This window comes from Lepisma saccharinum, chromosome 28, assembly GCF_977018435.1.
Source record: "Lepisma saccharinum chromosome 28, izLepSacc3.1, whole genome shotgun sequence".
NCBI classification, from domain to species: domain Eukaryota; kingdom Metazoa; phylum Arthropoda; class Insecta; order Zygentoma; family Lepismatidae; genus Lepisma; species Lepisma saccharinum.
The window spans coordinates 43,228,994-43,246,844 of record NC_139256.1 but is presented as its reverse complement, the minus strand read 5'-3'; positions in this window follow the sequence as shown (position 1 = coordinate 43,246,844).

Here is a 17,851-nt window from a genome sequence, read left to right as displayed (position 1 = left end):
TTTTTTCGATTAAAAGGTTTACAGCTCATTCTGTTGATTGGAACTTGTACTAAACAACTGTACAAAAACCACTGGAATGAAATTAGAAATGTGCGTGTAAGAGACGATCGAATATTTGAGGTACTGTGAAAGAACATAGGAAAGATTAGTCTTAAAATGTCGTTTTCTCCAAAAACTGGTTTTGTGACATTCCTGGTTCTTTCCACTTACCCTTCAATTGAGAAAAGCTACGGTAAAGCTAAAGTGAGGACAAAAAGCAATAACAATAATGTTAACAAGGATTATTAGAAATAAAGAAAGCACCCTTTCCTACTTATTTGGAAAAACCACTGTGTTTATTTATTGATAAAGGTTAGCACAATTTCTGGCGCAACTTTTTTTTCTTGTTGAGTCATTTCTTTATCGACACTAAGAGAGCTTTCAGACCGCAGCGACAGGCAACAAGCGACAATTGTCACTTGGAAACGAACCTTCAGCAATAAATTCAAAATAAATTCAACTTTTGGTAAAGTGCCTATATATATATATACATAAAGAAGTTTCTGCAAATCAATTACTTTCCAATCACATTTGTGACTTATTTTCTGAAAATATGGCATAGAATATCTGTATGCACAATTCCGTATTGTGAGATAGAAATGTCTCTTATACTTACATAATTCCAATGCCTATTATTATCATAGAAGCTCATGTCCGTACTCACCTGCAAAATAAAAATAAATATTATTAGTACATCTGGATTAATACATAAGAAAATCATACAAATATTTCAAATTAATTAACACATAAAAATAATGAAACAGTAGCTTCAGCATGCTAACAGCATTCCACTTGAGGATAAAGCGGATGCTGTATGTCTTGACAACAATTACTTTCAATACACTGAATGTGATGTTTTAATAGACGTGCTGTGGAAGGTTAAGCAATATGAATGAGACAGTTTATTTTTTTTTATTTTTTTTTTTTAGAAAAAAGCTGTCATTAAATTAAATTATCTGATTAATTAAATGAAATAAATCATACACTATGTACGTTGATGACTATGAAATAAATTTCATAAACGAGTTCGAAAATTAGCTCTCACCAAGTCCTTTCCTCTAGCATTGCATAATACGTATTTTACATCGTGTTTGTGCCTCTCTATGTGGAATATGTAAGCCACAACTTGCTCTCGATTCAATTCAAGAACATGTCTAAGCAGGCAACATAATAACCAATATATAATTTAGGCATGTTGGAATACTACCTGTGGTACCAGGTTTTGGAAAAGAGAAAAACAATCCACTTCGGCCCGGTTTCTTTTGGGGTTTAATTAGTTTCTTTTTCTGGTATTGTCGAGCTTTTATAAATAAAATGTCAATAAATGTAATATAATTCACATTTCTAATTGCCGCTCAACCTACCCACTGCACTTCTCCGCCCGGCACACCAACTAGCAGACCACAACAAACTACTAAACCATAATAAAGTTCATTTTTTATCCTTTATTCTCTTACGATTTCCTGGTTACCTCTGTGCCTCTGTGGTTAACAAGTTTGTATGTTTGAATGATTTAATCCCGTCCCATCGCTTCTCGAAAAGTGGGCGTGGTTCGTCCCGATCCATCGCTCCTGATAACCAAAGCGGTTTTCCAGGGTCAGGTGTTCCGAATTCATCGCTTCCGAAAATAAGGAAATGAACACTCACAGAATGTATATAAAAATCTGTGCCACACGCACAAACAAAACTAACAAACGTTGTTACACACATAAATATGTAAAAAGAAGTCAATAAAAAATGAACATTTCGCAATAATAAACAAATAAATAAACAGTAGGTACACAATACATGTAAAAAATGTTTTTGCTATCAGGAAAGTAATCTCTACCTTACTGTAGAGATGTGGTGTGGAATACGCCTAGAAGTTTGCAATGGGCGAGATTGTTATAGTTGTACATCCCATTCAAGACAAACCCCTAGGCGGTTCCCATAGGAGCCTTGTCATGTTTCTCCTTTGCAAGCAGCAAATCGTCAACGGGAATGGGAACGGGAACTGAACAAACCTAAACTCGAAAGAAAACTACTCATAGTGGTCATATTGGTATTGTTATTATTGTTGTTATCATCATCATTATTATTATTATTATTATTAAACCAGTAAACCAGAAAGAATCTCGCACAAATATACACACGCGCGCGCTCAAAATACGCGTATATATGTACATAGGCCATGGCCTATTAAGATTACTTACTTAATTGCTATCAACGAGAACAGAATCTTGCAACACACGACAACACACAGCGATACTAAAATTTTCGTCTAAAGGAAGTCTGCATACACACACACTGTAGGGGAGCGAAGGATCGGAAGCACCTGACCCGGAAAAAACAGTTTCGTGATCAGGAGCGATGGATCGGGACAAACCACGCCCACTTTTCGAGAAGCGATGGAACGGGAAGACACAATTTGAATTGATATTAGCAGATGTTGCAATAATGGATACATTACGACTTTTGTCAGAAGCATCAAGAGATCAATTGCAGGTGTGTGCTATTATCTTCACTCACAAGCATAATAAAATAGCGATAGCATAGATAGTATACATAGTAATTCCCGATAGTAGATATTTTTTTTCAAGAAATACGCTGTTACGCAGAACGTAATAGTTGTGTTATTGTAATAATGTAGTAATCATGTAATTCTGTGCTATTTGATAACACAAACTGCAGTAACGAATATATTCAATATTGAGCTAACATAAATACGTTGCTGTTCAACATACATATTGGAATCTTTTGTCTAAAGTACCTGCAGAATCTACAGCTTCATATAGACCTATGTAATTTCTTAACAAAGATTAAACGTTTCTATTGGTGTACTGAGCTCTGACATTTCATTCTACTTCATTTCAATATTAGAAGTGTTGTGCATTTTAGATAGCAAAATTAATCTCGAGTTATAATAACAGTCGTGATCGCATTCTAAGAATATTAAATTCAATCTTCATTAGTATACACCTCTATGATGTCCCTTCATTTCAGAAATCATTGAAATACCAAAGTTAAGGAAAAAAAACCACTGGGTTTTAAATTTTTTTTTTCTTTCAAGTGGGTCCCAACCCTGTGTGCTACACATTTATTATCCATAGCTTCATACCTAAGTGACGAAGCTCATCTGTTTGTAAAGGTGTACAACAACAAACAATTGTTGAATGGACAAAATAACAACCACAAAATAAGGCAATGCTTTGCTCGGGACTTAAATCCGGGACCCATTGCTTCTCAGCTTCACGCAAACACCTCTTTTATCTGTTAAATTATCAAGAGGTCTGATATTAATTTTATGTGACAAAAAGTGGGATTTTTAAGGTCAAAAGTAGGATATGCTTGAAAATATTTACCTGCATTATAAATTTCATTTTCTTGTTACAAAAGAGTTACGAAATTTGTCTCTTTTCAGGACGTACAAATTCCTAATTCAAGATTATATATATATTTTTCCATGGACAGACATAAGCAAGCTGATGACTAGTCCGGCATAAACCAGGATTATCATTCTCACGTTGTATTGTTTTGCTACTACATCTCTAAGTTAATCGCGATGATAATGGATACACGAAACAGACGAAGGAAAAAACACAATCAAAATACACATGCCCTAACTGGGGCTTGAAAATTGAACATTTTAGGGCAAGAACATGGATGGACCACTCACAGTATTCAGCAATAAAAGAGAAACATAGAAACTTAATTTAATCAATACTATTGGTTCATGAGTTTCGAAGGGAAAGCAATCAAGCTGTCTACATGTAGTGTTTACTATTGAAATAATAAGAACTTATTATGTATCAAATTCCACGAAAGAAATATGCTGAAAATGAGAAATAGTAGAAAAGCAAGATGAATAAATTAACTAAAGTAGCATAATAAAAGCAGGATGAATAAATTAAAAACAGGGTGAATCAATTAAGTCAGGAAGAAACAATAATAGCAGAATGAATAAGTTAAAGCAGGATCTATAAATTAAAACGAGATGAACAAATTATGATCCAAAACACCCGCTTGGCAGTAACAATGATAAATAAGCTTTCAGAGCGTGGTGCTCATCACGCCATTTTTATGTAGTCTGGAGTGTAATAAGCCTCCGGCGCTTGTTCTGCATACGATGCCGGGCATCGAGAAAAGCTTTACAAGCCTCAACAGGGAACTATGTCGGTACAGAGAGCAAGTCTTTTGTTTCGATTCCAATTAGCCGAGGCTCGGAGAAGGGGAGGAACTCAGTTAGGTGCGTGAAATATCGAAATTCCAGAATATTTCGTAATCGTGTAGTTTCGAATTCCACGACTGCAATTCCGATTAAATATCTTCATCTCTGCAGGCTTTGTTCGAGTTCCTAGGAAGCAAAAACATGCCCGCATCCAAGCTAGCCGCAAGAACTCATCTTCAGTTCTCACCCCCATGAATCTTTCCTTCCCATCCTCCGTGTCGCCGATAATATCGATTCTCCTAAACAATTGCCCCGCCCCTCCAGCCGGTAGTACAAGATTAATCTATGTCCACTCATCTCGCCCCTCCCATCGGAGAAGTTCATGGATATCTCCCTTCCCAAAGTGCACTGCTACAATAGCCACTTGTCTTCATACAATGAATGAGATTTCTTCCCCAGGGAACTCCAGCTCTTCATTACGCTGTTTTCACTATTTTCTTCTCCGCTTTCAACGATCTTTTCCCTCCAGAAAAAAAAGACAGAGATTGCAAAGAAAAACCTTTATGCCCTGAACGTACCGCAACCCGCATTACTCTTGTGTTCAGCGGGCTTGTTATGATACCGGCGCATTTTTCCTTTGCAGCAAAGGACGATAAATTTGCTGCAAGCCTGCCCTAAATTTTCTGCAGGCCTGCTCCAGATAACAACGCACACAACCTCCAACTGGCTGCATAATTTACATACTGATATGATTTCTTTCTAGCCGGGACAAGAACTGCGATTGCACATTGCGGAACCAGAGCTAAGATTGTTTCTTTCGTGAAATTTATGCATCGAAATGTCACTTCCATGTGGCAAACAAGTGAAAAGTTATATAGCGCCTCCCATCTTGTAGCATCCGTGAATAGGAGAGCTCCGGATCTCAGATGTTCAGAGTTTTAGACTCACATCCTCTACGGCCCATGCAGCCTCTACCCATGGAAAGTGTCGTGATGCCCGATATCGAAACCTCACTAAATTTAAATAAAAATTCTGGGTGGGTTATCATTTACGTTATATGCACCATTGCACCCCCTACTTTATGCTAGGGACCTGTCTCGGTTTCATTTCAGTTTCATTCTTGTCTTGGTCTAGAAGGGTTACCCTCGGTCTCATCTGGAGTTTGTTTTCAGGTACACTTTATGTACATATAGGCTAATCGAAACTGGGCCTAAAGTGGGATCCGAACCATCAGGTCATTAAGGTAGACAAATTTTCTTAATATAAAGTTTTTTCTAACCTCATTTCGACGCTACGAGTCCTCAAGAAATGAATATTATCTTCAATATATACGCAAACCACGCAGTACATTTTCACAACTACCACTAATGGATTAACTTTCCAATTACTAACTTGCCATGGCTTATTGAAAGCATTATCTAGAATAAGGCTGACTACCTATATAGACAAAGAAGACAAGTCGTACAGGCCTATATATAATACTATGCACGTGATAAACTCACACCAAAATATTTTTACTGACAGCAGAAAATCTTGCGGGGAGTTTGAATTTGAATTCATTCTTATTATTCCCTCCGTCCCATAATTATAGTCCGGTATGCCAAAATGGTAGTACAGGAATGACAGACGAAGAGGCAGATGGAAAGCACAATTTGTACTGATCCTTGAGTAATAAAGTTGTATGACTCATTCCCGTGTTTCATGTTCTTCTTCTGTATACACCAATGTCACAGTTACAATATCGGACAATTATTATGACACAACAAACAAAAAACGTCATTGGTATTTGGAGGGTTCAGTACAGCTGAGACAAAAAAAAATTACAAATTTTCTAAAATTAACAATTTAAGTATTCACTAACTAACGCTATAATATCCCTTATTCAATAATAGTTTATCTTTCTTTTCTTTTTCAAATATTTTCTGCTTTTATATCATTTGAATATTTTAATTGCCATCTGTTAAGGTCCTTCTTGAACTAACGTTAGCCTGGTTAAGTATGGCTTTAGGAGCTGTTTCTATCGGGTTTTGTATGTACAGTACATTCTAGAGGCGTAATATTTGTTTTTGCATGTAATGCCATTTCATATATGTACAGTGAAGGGAGGGTTAATATTTTGATTTCTTAAACAAGGTTTTGCAGCAAGATTTCCTAGTCTACGTATATTCCTGATATAATCTAATGGCTTGCTTTTGTTTTCTAAATGCTTCTAAATTTGCCGGCGAGTTCTCTCTAAATTGTATTGCATAATTTACTAGAGAACAAAACATTGTATAAAATACCTGAATTGGTGAATTTGCATTAAGAGTTTGTTTTAATATACTGTGCAAATACAGTAACACTTCGTTAATACCGACTAACGGGGGATAAGTTGACCGGTTTAACGAAAATCTGGATTAACTGAAATAACCTAAAAGAACAAAAGAAAGTGAATTAAAACTCAATTTATAGCAACAAAACACGTTCATTATGGTGTATTTAATAGGCATAGGCCTAAATACACCATACAGTACAGTACAAAGTCTGCGAGAAACAGAATTTAATCAGTGGTTGACTGGCATTCTTTGGGAAGTTCTCTTGTTGACTTCTAGCCACATTTAAAACCTTGCATTCTGCAGGCCTTTTGCATGTCCAGAGTAAGCGAGTCCGGCTTATCGGATCCGGATTAACAAAGTTTTACTGTAGTTTGGAATTGCATCTATTATGGTCAATATTTATGATACAATCAAGCTTGTTCTCTTGCAATATTTTAATAACAATTAATAATAAATTCGGCAAAACATAAGCATCTGAGATAAACGGGACTCCGGTTACAGTTTCTGTGTAGTGGAATTTTCTTATTAAAATGTTGGCTTTCTTGATATGGGCAACTTACAGCCGCGATTTTGCTAAGAACCCGGCAGATATTACATATTTCCACTTTCGAGAAATAAAGATTTTTATTGGCCTGGCAGGAGTTTTCCTTCGCATTTCAACTTCAATAAAGAGGATCTTCTTCCGGACGTGCAGCATCGCACTTCATACCCCCAGATGACGGTCCTCGCATCTGGCCGAGACAGCTTGCGAAACGCTACGTCACTTAACTTCTGCAGAAGTCCCAAAAGTTATTGGCGACTTCTGGGCAGTCGGCTGGTTACTCCCCGGCCAGAGTGTGGGAGATGCTGCGTCTCCGGTTGTACTGAAATAGCCGAGATGAAGAAGAACCCGAGATGGTTAAATGGCTTTTGTGGAAAGCTTTAAGTGCTATTCAAAGACGTTACCTACGGATCCGAATTGAACAATTCTATCAAATAATTTTATAACATGGTGGATTTTTATTAAAAAAATCGACACACTTTAAATCGAATTTTTAAATTAAAGAAAAACAAAATTGCTTGTATGTTTTTTGGTCCCGTGCATAAGGACAGATCTTGCTTCATCGATAAGGCTTTTTCTGGTAAACGGCCCTATAAAATATTTGAACAGTTTTATTAAAGTAAATAAAAAAAGATATGCAAATATACATTTATTCTGTTTTGATACTGTGTATATGAATCTACAATGAAATTTTTTGTTCAGTGTATTAATGAAACTATAATAATTTCAGTAACTTTTCTTCCAGTGAAAATAAAATAAACATTAATATTTTTAGTAACTTTTCTTCCAGTGAAAATAAAACATTCTTGATGACCTAATCCTTTCAACAGACACCCAAATGTCAAACTCACTTCCACGTATTACGCCCTGGGCTGCATTTTGCTCTGGTGTATGGAAGCATAACTCTCCATGGAACTTGTTTTAAGTGGTCCTTTCATTCACTTCATCCTCATCTTCGCGATTAGCCAAATGTGGCAGAAAAGCGAAGTAAAATAAACATAATCAATCAATCCATTTACATTTGAAACTGGGGCCTCCCCGATGGCGCAGTGGTAGGGTTCCCGGGTTCGATACCCGGTGGAGGCACATAGTGGTTCGAATCCCAGTATAAACTGTAGGTCCAGCCCCAATTAGTCTCACTGTGCATAAAGTGGACTTAAAAACACCAAATCAATCAATCAAAAACATTTGAAACTAGTGACAGTTATGATATAACGAGCAGTTAGTTCTTGTTCTTTTAAGTCCATTTTATACACAAAAAAGGCTAATTTAACTGTGACAGACAGACAAGACCATGAAAATGTAGAGGATAAAAACGCAGAAATTTGATTACGTTTATATATATAAAAAAAAACAAAAAAAAAACAGATGTACAGCAATATGAACGATATGATAAATAAAAGTAATAAATCACACAAAAATAAATTGAAAATACATAAATCACAGCACCCATGCCCTCTATCCTTGACGGGAGAAAACAGCCTATTCAAGAAAGTTGTGTTCACATGAAACATGATTCCTCCTGTGCTCTAATCCTCCTCTTTCTCTGCTTTTTACAAGCTTCATATCCGGTTCGTTACCTCGTGTTAACGAAATTCAATCGATTAAAAAAAAAAAAAGCTGCATTCTCTCACACGAAGGACGAGCTGTTCCAACTACCTCAAAAGCACACAGACATAGAAAAAAGATCCAGAGTTTCTGTCTAATAATTTCCAGCTTTGATGCACACGTGTTAGACGCATATGTAAATAAAAAGTATGAAAAATGTGCGAATGGAACGGCACAACGAGGGGAAGCTGATGTAAAAGCGCGTTTTCCAGTCTCCATAGAAGTTAGTTATTCGTTATTTAACTTAATACAATAAGATGACATATCTGCTAAACTATCTAGACACACTCAATAGCATTTAACGAGCCTGATTCAGAGACATTTTCAATATCTCATTTTTCTTTCCTGCAAGTTTTAAGTTTGACACTTGTCTTCGGTACTTGGCAACTGTGACAAAAATTTGAAGAACTAAAAAAGCATTCACTTCACAACTTGGAAACTATAAACTAACATTATAAAAGACAACCAAACAGTCTAAAACGTAATTTCCTGGAGAAAATTACCGTCAAGTTTGATCACACAGAGTTTAGGCGAAATGTCTTAGTACAGCACTGTACAATGTCCACCTCCGTGGTGGAGTGGTTAGCACAGCGCTCTTCGACGCTAGGGTATACGGGTTCGAATTCCGACCTGGGCATGGGTGTTGTATGTGCATGTCCCAATTCCATCGTATCATCACTCATCCTCACGTTCACGATTAATCAAAAGTGACAGAGAAGTGAAGTACAATGAACTATACAATTCACAAAAACGAATATTTTCAGCATATGTAGTATTAAATTAGTTTGGAAATCGGATAAGTGGTGGTTGTTTACGCAAACAAACTTCTGAATAACTTTAGGACAATGACTGCGATTCGAACCTACGATCATTCGCATGGAAAACAAACACGCTACCTCTACATCAAACAGGTCATACTAGTGCCACTATACAGTGTGACGGGTTACAATATTGCACATTTCTAATTTAAAAGGTCGTTATCTCGCAAATTTCGGAGTTTCGGGGGGTTGTCAACTTGTAAGTTGCAAATTGTATAACAAATGAGTAACACTCAGAAAAGGAGGCGGCCAATGAAAGGTTCAGAAAGAACAACAAGAAGAACCTTTTAACTGTACCCCGTAATATAGCCGAGATCTAATGTGGCTTCAAAAAACACGTCATCGTTAAAATGTTACGTTATTTTTTGTTTCATAGTACAAAATTTCTGGGAAAAATAAAAATTTCAGAAAATAATTTAAAAAAAGCGCTGAATTAATTTCGAAAGCAATATATCTTTTGTTCAGAAATGGAATTAATTTGATCGAATAGGATCAAATATTAAAAAGCTTTTTTGCATAGAGAATTAATATGTAATAATATGAAAATAAGGAGTCAATACAAACTTAATAAGGGGACATCAAAAAGTTTTGCCTGTTGAGGTATAATTTGTTTAATAATGGAAAGATTGAAACATATAGTTTGCCTGTAGCGTCCTCTACTCAGAGTTACCGTTCCACATAGTCCCCATCACGTTCGATGCATTTCAGCGAGCGTTTTACCCAGGCCTCAAACAAAGTTTGGAAAAATTCCACAGAACAATCCCTTGCCACACCGTTTCAGAGCTGTTTTAACATCCTGTAGGTTCTCTAATATCATGCTACAAAGCAGAGACTTAAGTAGTTAAGTTCAAAGTGAGAGAAACCGAAAGTATGGACAAGACAATGAGTGGAAGATCATCAACAACAGTCACAGGGTCGAGAAGCTCATTCGAGCGAATAGACACATCACCATCCAGGAAATTTCTGATGCAGTGCACATGTCCTATGGGTCAGTACAGGCAATGATTGAGAGTTTGGGATACCATAAAGTCTGTGCTTCGTGGCATAAGATTCGAGCACCTTCAGAAGGTTATAACAGCACTGAACGGTGTGGCAGGGTGTGTTCTGTGGAATTTTACCAAACTTTCTTGAGGCTTGAGTAAAACGCTGGCTGAAATGCATAGGACGTGATGGGAATTATGTGGAACGGTAACTCTGAGTAGAGGACGCTACAGGCAAACTATATGTACGTTCATTGTTTCAATCTTTCCATTATTAAACAAATTATACCTCAACAGGCAAAACTTTTTGATGCACCCCTGTGGGTTGGATGCAACATTACGTAAGAATTGTAGGAGTTATACCGCATCAGTGACCTTCACGTCAGCTGTTATTGCAAAAAATTCATATTAAAATCCGACAATTTGTTTTTAAAAAAATACAACTTATGCACGGAATTAAACCATAATGAATCCACGAGAGCAGTAGCACACGGTAAATATGAAGTTCGCATCAGCTGGTACAAATCAGAAGCGAGGAAGCAGAATTACGTGTTAACACAGCGTGCTGAAATATTAACGGGGAGCTATGTTTGGACGTCCGAGGTGCATTTGTTTGAGAAGTACAAATAAATCTGGTGGTAATGCTCGCAAATAAACAAACTCCGTACATCACGCCCCAAGTCATTAATCATTCATGCATTTTTACAGTCCACAGCCGACGCTAAGCAAAAAAAAGAAAAAGTTACGCCATTGAAATATGCAGAACAGCACGCAAATGTGAGAATATTGAATTACCTCTTTCGGCAGAAACTGGAAACTTCTGTTTCGTTTGCATTTTATGTGGAACGTAGGTTAATCTTTTTTTTTTCGACCAACTGATTTTCCGCATCATGTCTTCTCTGAAAAATTCAAACTTTTCTATTTTTTTTTCTTTTTTTTTTTTAATCCTTGCATGGGATTAGAATTTTCCCTCTGGACCGTTTCATCCCGATGGACACAACAACGGCATGTGGAATGGTGCTACACCTTCAACATTGCTGTAGTTTTATCGCATCGCTAATATCCATGAAGCTTATCAATGTTTGTTTCAAGTTAATACAAGTATTATGCTCGGATAGGCTAATCGGGACCGAATCTACTTCATTGAAGATATAAGGTAAACTTTAACGTGTCAGTTTGCCTCCATCTTAACCTAACAAGTTCGAACCTACAATTCCACTTAGGCCTAATGTGGTTAGGTTAGGAGGGCCAGCTTTAGAGCTCTTAGCAATTAGTTATGGCGTTTGTTGCAAGCTGTGTGTGCCCCGCACCAGACCATCAAAGATTTGGGTGGGTCACATATTTTAATAGGAATATATTTTGATATTGACATTGCATGATAAGGATGGAAAGGTTTGGGTTGATCTTGCCCACGATAGGGACAGATGGAAGGCTTGTGTTGCTGCAGCCATAAACAAACGGGTTTAAGAAGGCTAAAGAGTTAGTTAGAATTTATTACTCAAAATAAACTATATACATTGGTATTTAGAGGGTTCAGTACACTTCAGACAAACAAACATAATTACAACATTTCTATAATTTACAATTTAAGTATTCACTGACACTATAATAGTCCATATTTAATAATATTTGTTTTTCAATTTGTTTTTAAATCTTGTCATATTTTCCTCTTTAAATCGTTTGGTATGTTATTAAATGTTTTAATTGCCATCTGTTCGGGTCCTTCTTGAACTAATGTTAGGCTGGTGAAGTATGGCTTTACATGATGTTTATTTCTGGTGTTATATGTATGTTCTATTGAGCTTCGTGACATATTTTTCTCGCATATAACGCCATTTCATATATGTACAGTGAAGGGAAGGTTAATATTTTAAAAAAATGTAATGCACGATTCACTAGTCTTTATTCCTGCTATAATCCAAATGGCTTGATTTTGTTTTCAAGTTGTTGCTAGTTAGCATTGCTGGCAAGTGATTCAAATAAGAAAGGCTACCGCCATGTTCATCGTTATCCAAAAAACTTATTTCTATTACATTTTGATAAGATAGGGGAATGTCTCACCCTAGCCACCAGAATCTACCATGCTAATGAGATCAATAGCTCCTTCAGGATATAACTGAGATAAAGAATGATCTAACTGAGATAGAGAAGACAGTTTGGGTACCTTAGGAGTAATTCATCACTTTCCATTCACCCACATTTTCGCGAATCTTTTACTTGGGTCGTTTCCGGGAGAATGCTCCAGCCTTCCTAATCGCGCTGTAGAGGGCCGAGTTCCCCCAAGAGGTAAATCACATTGAAGAATGACAACGCGTGGTCCGTTAATGAAATCAGCCGCTGCCTGGCGATCAAAGGTCGCGCGTAAATCGCTGGCCTGCGAATCCTTTGGCCACGCTCCTCCGTCGGGTCAAACGGACTCCAAACTTTGCTCTCAGCCTCAACTTCTCCGACGGTTGCCAAGTTTCGCGATACTTTAGTTCATGCGTCGCGAGACTAGGATTAACGTTCGAAAGTTCTTCCAGCAGGAGGCCCTCTTCGAAGTGCGAAGACGAAAGAGACAAACGACAGACTATCCATTAGAGAAGGCCTAACACATCGATTCATGAAACTTGGAACTAGACAATTTATATTTTTAAATATTGGTTGTTGGAAAAGTTCAACCATAGTAATTTTTATCTGAAGACATTTTCAATAGATTTTTTTTTTAAAAAAAACTACCTCTTTCGCATTATTATGCTTGAAGGTTAATTGTACCTTTCCCTATCTTAGGCAATCCCTTTACCATCTTTAATAATTTCCTTTATTCAGGTCCATCTTACACCCACTTTAGTCGAAATCATTTTACTTAGCATTTTTCTTAACATTTATGCCATGACCAAAAAGCTACCGTGTAAAGTGAGAAATGTTAAGGCATTTCAGATGCCATGGCATATTTCATGGCATTTCTGAAGGATAGAACCGGCTCATTTCCGTAGCATAACCAATCAGAAGCGACCTTATGGTCACGAGTGCAAATGTAATGGCGATCGCGTGAGATGTAAACAACGTATCACTTCACACTTTTAAACGCCGATAACTATTGAACCGAGAGGAATATCGCTTCGTATTAAATGGTTTTAGGTAGATAAGAATGGCGCTCATTAAATACATACTTTACAACGTTTACTGTACACGTATGGAAGAATGTTTTAGCTTTTTCAACTGTAAACACCGTGCACACAGCATTGACGTTGTAACTCGACGTGCCTTTCGTGCTGTATGTATTGTACATTGTAATTGAAACAGGTAACCGAAATGTTCCATAAAATGCTTTCGTGTAAAGTACTATCTGTTATAAGATTTTTGGAAGTATTTACGTAGCATTTATGCTAGCAAAAATGCTATTCTATCATCGTCTTGGCTTTCCCATGGGTCTATTGCCATCAGGTTTCCCAGAAAGCACCGCGTAAAGTATTGTCTCCCAAGTAATATACCAAGTCCACCAAATTTGTCTTGATTTAATTAAATTTAATTACAAATGGATGAATATAGATTATACAGTTCAGTCATAAGTAACGTCCTGAGCATGAGTGTTCTTTGTAAGTGTCCCTTCATCAATTTCATCACATCATCATTCATCCTCATCTTCGCAATTAGCCAAAAGTGGTACAAAAGCGAAGTAAAATAAACCAAATCAATCGATCAGCTATAACCACATGTTTGTTAGAAAAGGATAACGTTCATTTCTGTGTATTTCGCAAATGGTTAATTATTAAGAAGAGCTCTTATCGGTGGATAAGGGGGTCGGGGGGGGGGTAAATAGGGCCAGAGTGTAGTACGGATCATATGCATAGTAGCCTAGATCGAGACTGTATCGAGCCTTACAATATCCCCTAAGCGACTTCGATGCAGGTGAAATGTATAGGGTAGTTTTTGCCTTAGGGTGAAGAAATATTTTGCGATTGTTCGATTCTAGTGAGCTGATTCGTAGACTCGTCAATTTATCTAGGTAACAAATTAAAGCAGGTCCTTTTTTATAACTTCATGGTTCGAAAATTTCTACTCCACACTTCGTATGATATGAATAATTGGAGAGGTTTCTTGCACAGTGTAGCTGTTCAATAGAATCTCGTATCTCCTAGAGAAAAGACCTCCAACTTCTGGAGGTCGTAGACTTCTGAGTTAACCACACCAATGGTTTTTCTCTTCACAAACTAATGGTTAATTTACACATGAAGATCCACACTCCAGAATGTATGGAACACATTTTCCATTACTCACACATTCAGAAGTTCTTACAGTCCAAAACCCCTGAATCGACGAAAAGTCGTTCATCCTGGCACACCGGCAACCGTGAGATACTCCCGAGACGCAGGCAGTGCATAGCACAAAAGGATACTCCCCAGGCAAAAGAAATGAAATATCATCAACCCGTCGCGTCATGTGGGAGCCACTTTCCCTCACCCCTTCTCGAGAGTGATTTTCTTGGCGTCTCTCTGGTCCCTCTTCGGAGCCACGCGGTCATCGAGACGCGGAGACAATGGACGCGACTGGGGGAGGAGAAAATTAAGTAGGGAGGAAAGCATTTTGCGGAAATGGCTGGGGAAGAAAGAGGGGGACGTGGAGGATCTAGTCAAAGCAGCTCCTTCACAATAAATCTGGGTTTCGCTTTCCGTCTGAAGAGCGGGAAAACGTCCCGAAGTGCTGACAGGACCCGCGATACTAATACCAGCAGAGTTTCTGGTGTCCTCTTGAGGCACGAAGCGCGACAGTATTGCCAACTTCCTGATCAGAAAAAGTGCTAATTAAACTCTTAAATTATGCTAAATGCGACTAAACTGTGCTGGGATCTATAATTATTAGTAGCAGTACTATTAGTATTATTATTAATTCATTATTATACTATCAGAAGAAATACTTGCAAATAATATCATATAGCCTAGTGCCATCTTGTACTTATTCTTGTTAATATTTGTTCATTTGTGTCTTATTTAGTAATTTTTTATATCCCTTTTTTCATTGTTCACAATTTCAGTGTAAATCGGCCATCTGTGCTGTATCTGGAATATTCTCAATAAACAAATAAATAAAATATTCGAATGACTTAAGTTCCATTTATGCATCTATTTTCTGGGGAGTTGTGAACGTGCATTGCTGTTTACTTACTATAAACAATCTTTGGAATTTCCCCATTAAATTAATCAAATGGTTTAATCAACGAAATGAGTTTAAAATAGAGCTTGAAAAAGTTTGAGAAAATTCGACGACTAGGATAGGCGGATTGTTAAATTTGTGACTCCAACTTTATACCGATTTCCTTCAATAAGATGTTCCTCGTCACCTAACTAAGGAAGGATAAAGAAAAGATTAAAAGAAGAGTGTTGACGACAGTGTGGCTGGAAAAACTTGCCCCTGCTAATTTTTTGTTTGAAACATGTCCCCACAAATCAGATCTGCGGATTCTTTAATAAATAATTTTTTCATAATACATTCCTTTGAATTCAATGCATCTGTATGCAGATGATGCTATATTTTACCACTATGTCAAACACAAAGTTCAAATTGTTCTAGGTTTAGCACCATTATGCTAGAGTTGGCATCACTGACGTCAGCCAGCCTCCCCGGATCACCTTCCGAGAAAATTTTTACCCTCCTCGTCTTCCCTATTGTTACATCCATTCCCTTTTCTTGAACCCATTGAAGTCCCGCAGCGGCGTAGCACAAGGAGGGGCGGGGGGCATTTTAAAACAAGACCTTTAATTAACAACGCAAACAGACGTGACTGAGTGGGTTCTTTCTGCTGACGCCCGGTGGGGAAGGAAGCAGAGGGGAAGTTTGAAAAGATCGTTGCAGCATCACTTGAGGGGTGGATCTGAGGGAAAAAAGTTCTCGTCTTGAGAAGGCTACAGCACGCATACTTTCCTTTCCATGTAGCAAAAATTAAGTCAAGAGGCACTGTACAGTTCCGGACTGACATGTGCAAATACAGCGTGTCCACAACAACATTCCGTGATTATAAACGACCACAACATTTTAATTATGTATATTACGAAACTTATACCAATACCACTCGAAAGAACAGCTGAAAGAATTTTAGCGGATGTGTAATTGTTGGAGTTAACTAAACAATAGATGGCATAACAATAAAAGAATGAAAAAGGGAAAACATAGCCAAAAGAAGCAGAAAAACACATTTTAGGATGCAAGAGAAAATTAATGAAATGAACAATTTGCACGGTAATACTCATGGATCCCACTTTACACACCTAAATATCAAGAAAACATCAACAGTAACACAATTTGTTTCTAACAACAATGCCATTTACAATACCACATTAACAATCGAAAGACCTTTTGGTGTGTTCTCTCGTCTACCATTACGTTTCTTATTATCATTATTATTATCATTTGAAGTTTCATTGCAACACTCATTCATACAGCATTGTACAGTGGAATACATGAATATTACCGTGCAAATTGTCCATGGGTATTTTCATTAATTTTTCTCTTACAATCTAAAATGTGTTTTTCTGCTACTTTTCGCTATTTTTTTCCTCTTTTTCATTCTTTTATTGTTATGGAATCTATTGTTGTCGCTAACGCCAACAATTACACATCCGCTAAAATTTTTGAGCTGTTCTTTCGAATGGTATCGGTATAAATTTCGTAATATACATAATTAAAATTTTGTGGTCGTTTATAATCACGGAATGTTTTGTGGACACGCTGTATTATTACTGAAATGTGATAAAATTTGCCAAGGCATTCATAAAGATGACTTAATTCAAGATACAAATTAAAAGTAAAAGATAAAGCACCCTACTCCCCATTACAATATGTCAGGAATGTACAGTCACAGCCAATAAAAATGAAACAACTAGGTCCTAAAATACTAGCTTCCCAGCAAGGCGTTATGTGTGTTCCCTAAGTCTACGACGGTGGTAGAATTTGGCATTGAAAATTTGCTATTGAAATCCACTTATCAAAGTAGAGTCAGGCAATGCAGGATGTAGGTCTATTGATTTGTACCTAATACGTTATTCCTCTCGGTTCGGCTTTTTAAAATGTGAAGTGATGCATTGTTTACATCTCACTCGGCCGTCATTACATCTGCCATTACTCGTGACCTAGAGCTCGCTTCTGATTGGTTATGCTACGTAATTCCTCTCCGTAAGGTTTTCTTGAACGAAACGGTTGAGTCCGGAAGGTTTCTTGAAATAAACGCTTGAGTCTGGAATGTTTCTTGAAAGAAACGCTTTGAGTCCGGAAGGTTTCTTGAAAGAAAATCTTGAGTCTGTAAGATTTCTAGAACGAAAAGCTTGTGTCAGTAAGGTTTCTTAAAAAAGTCTTGAGTCCGTAAGTTCTCTTGAACGAAACAATTGAGTCCGTAAGGATTCTTGAACGAAAAGCTTAAGTTCGTAAGC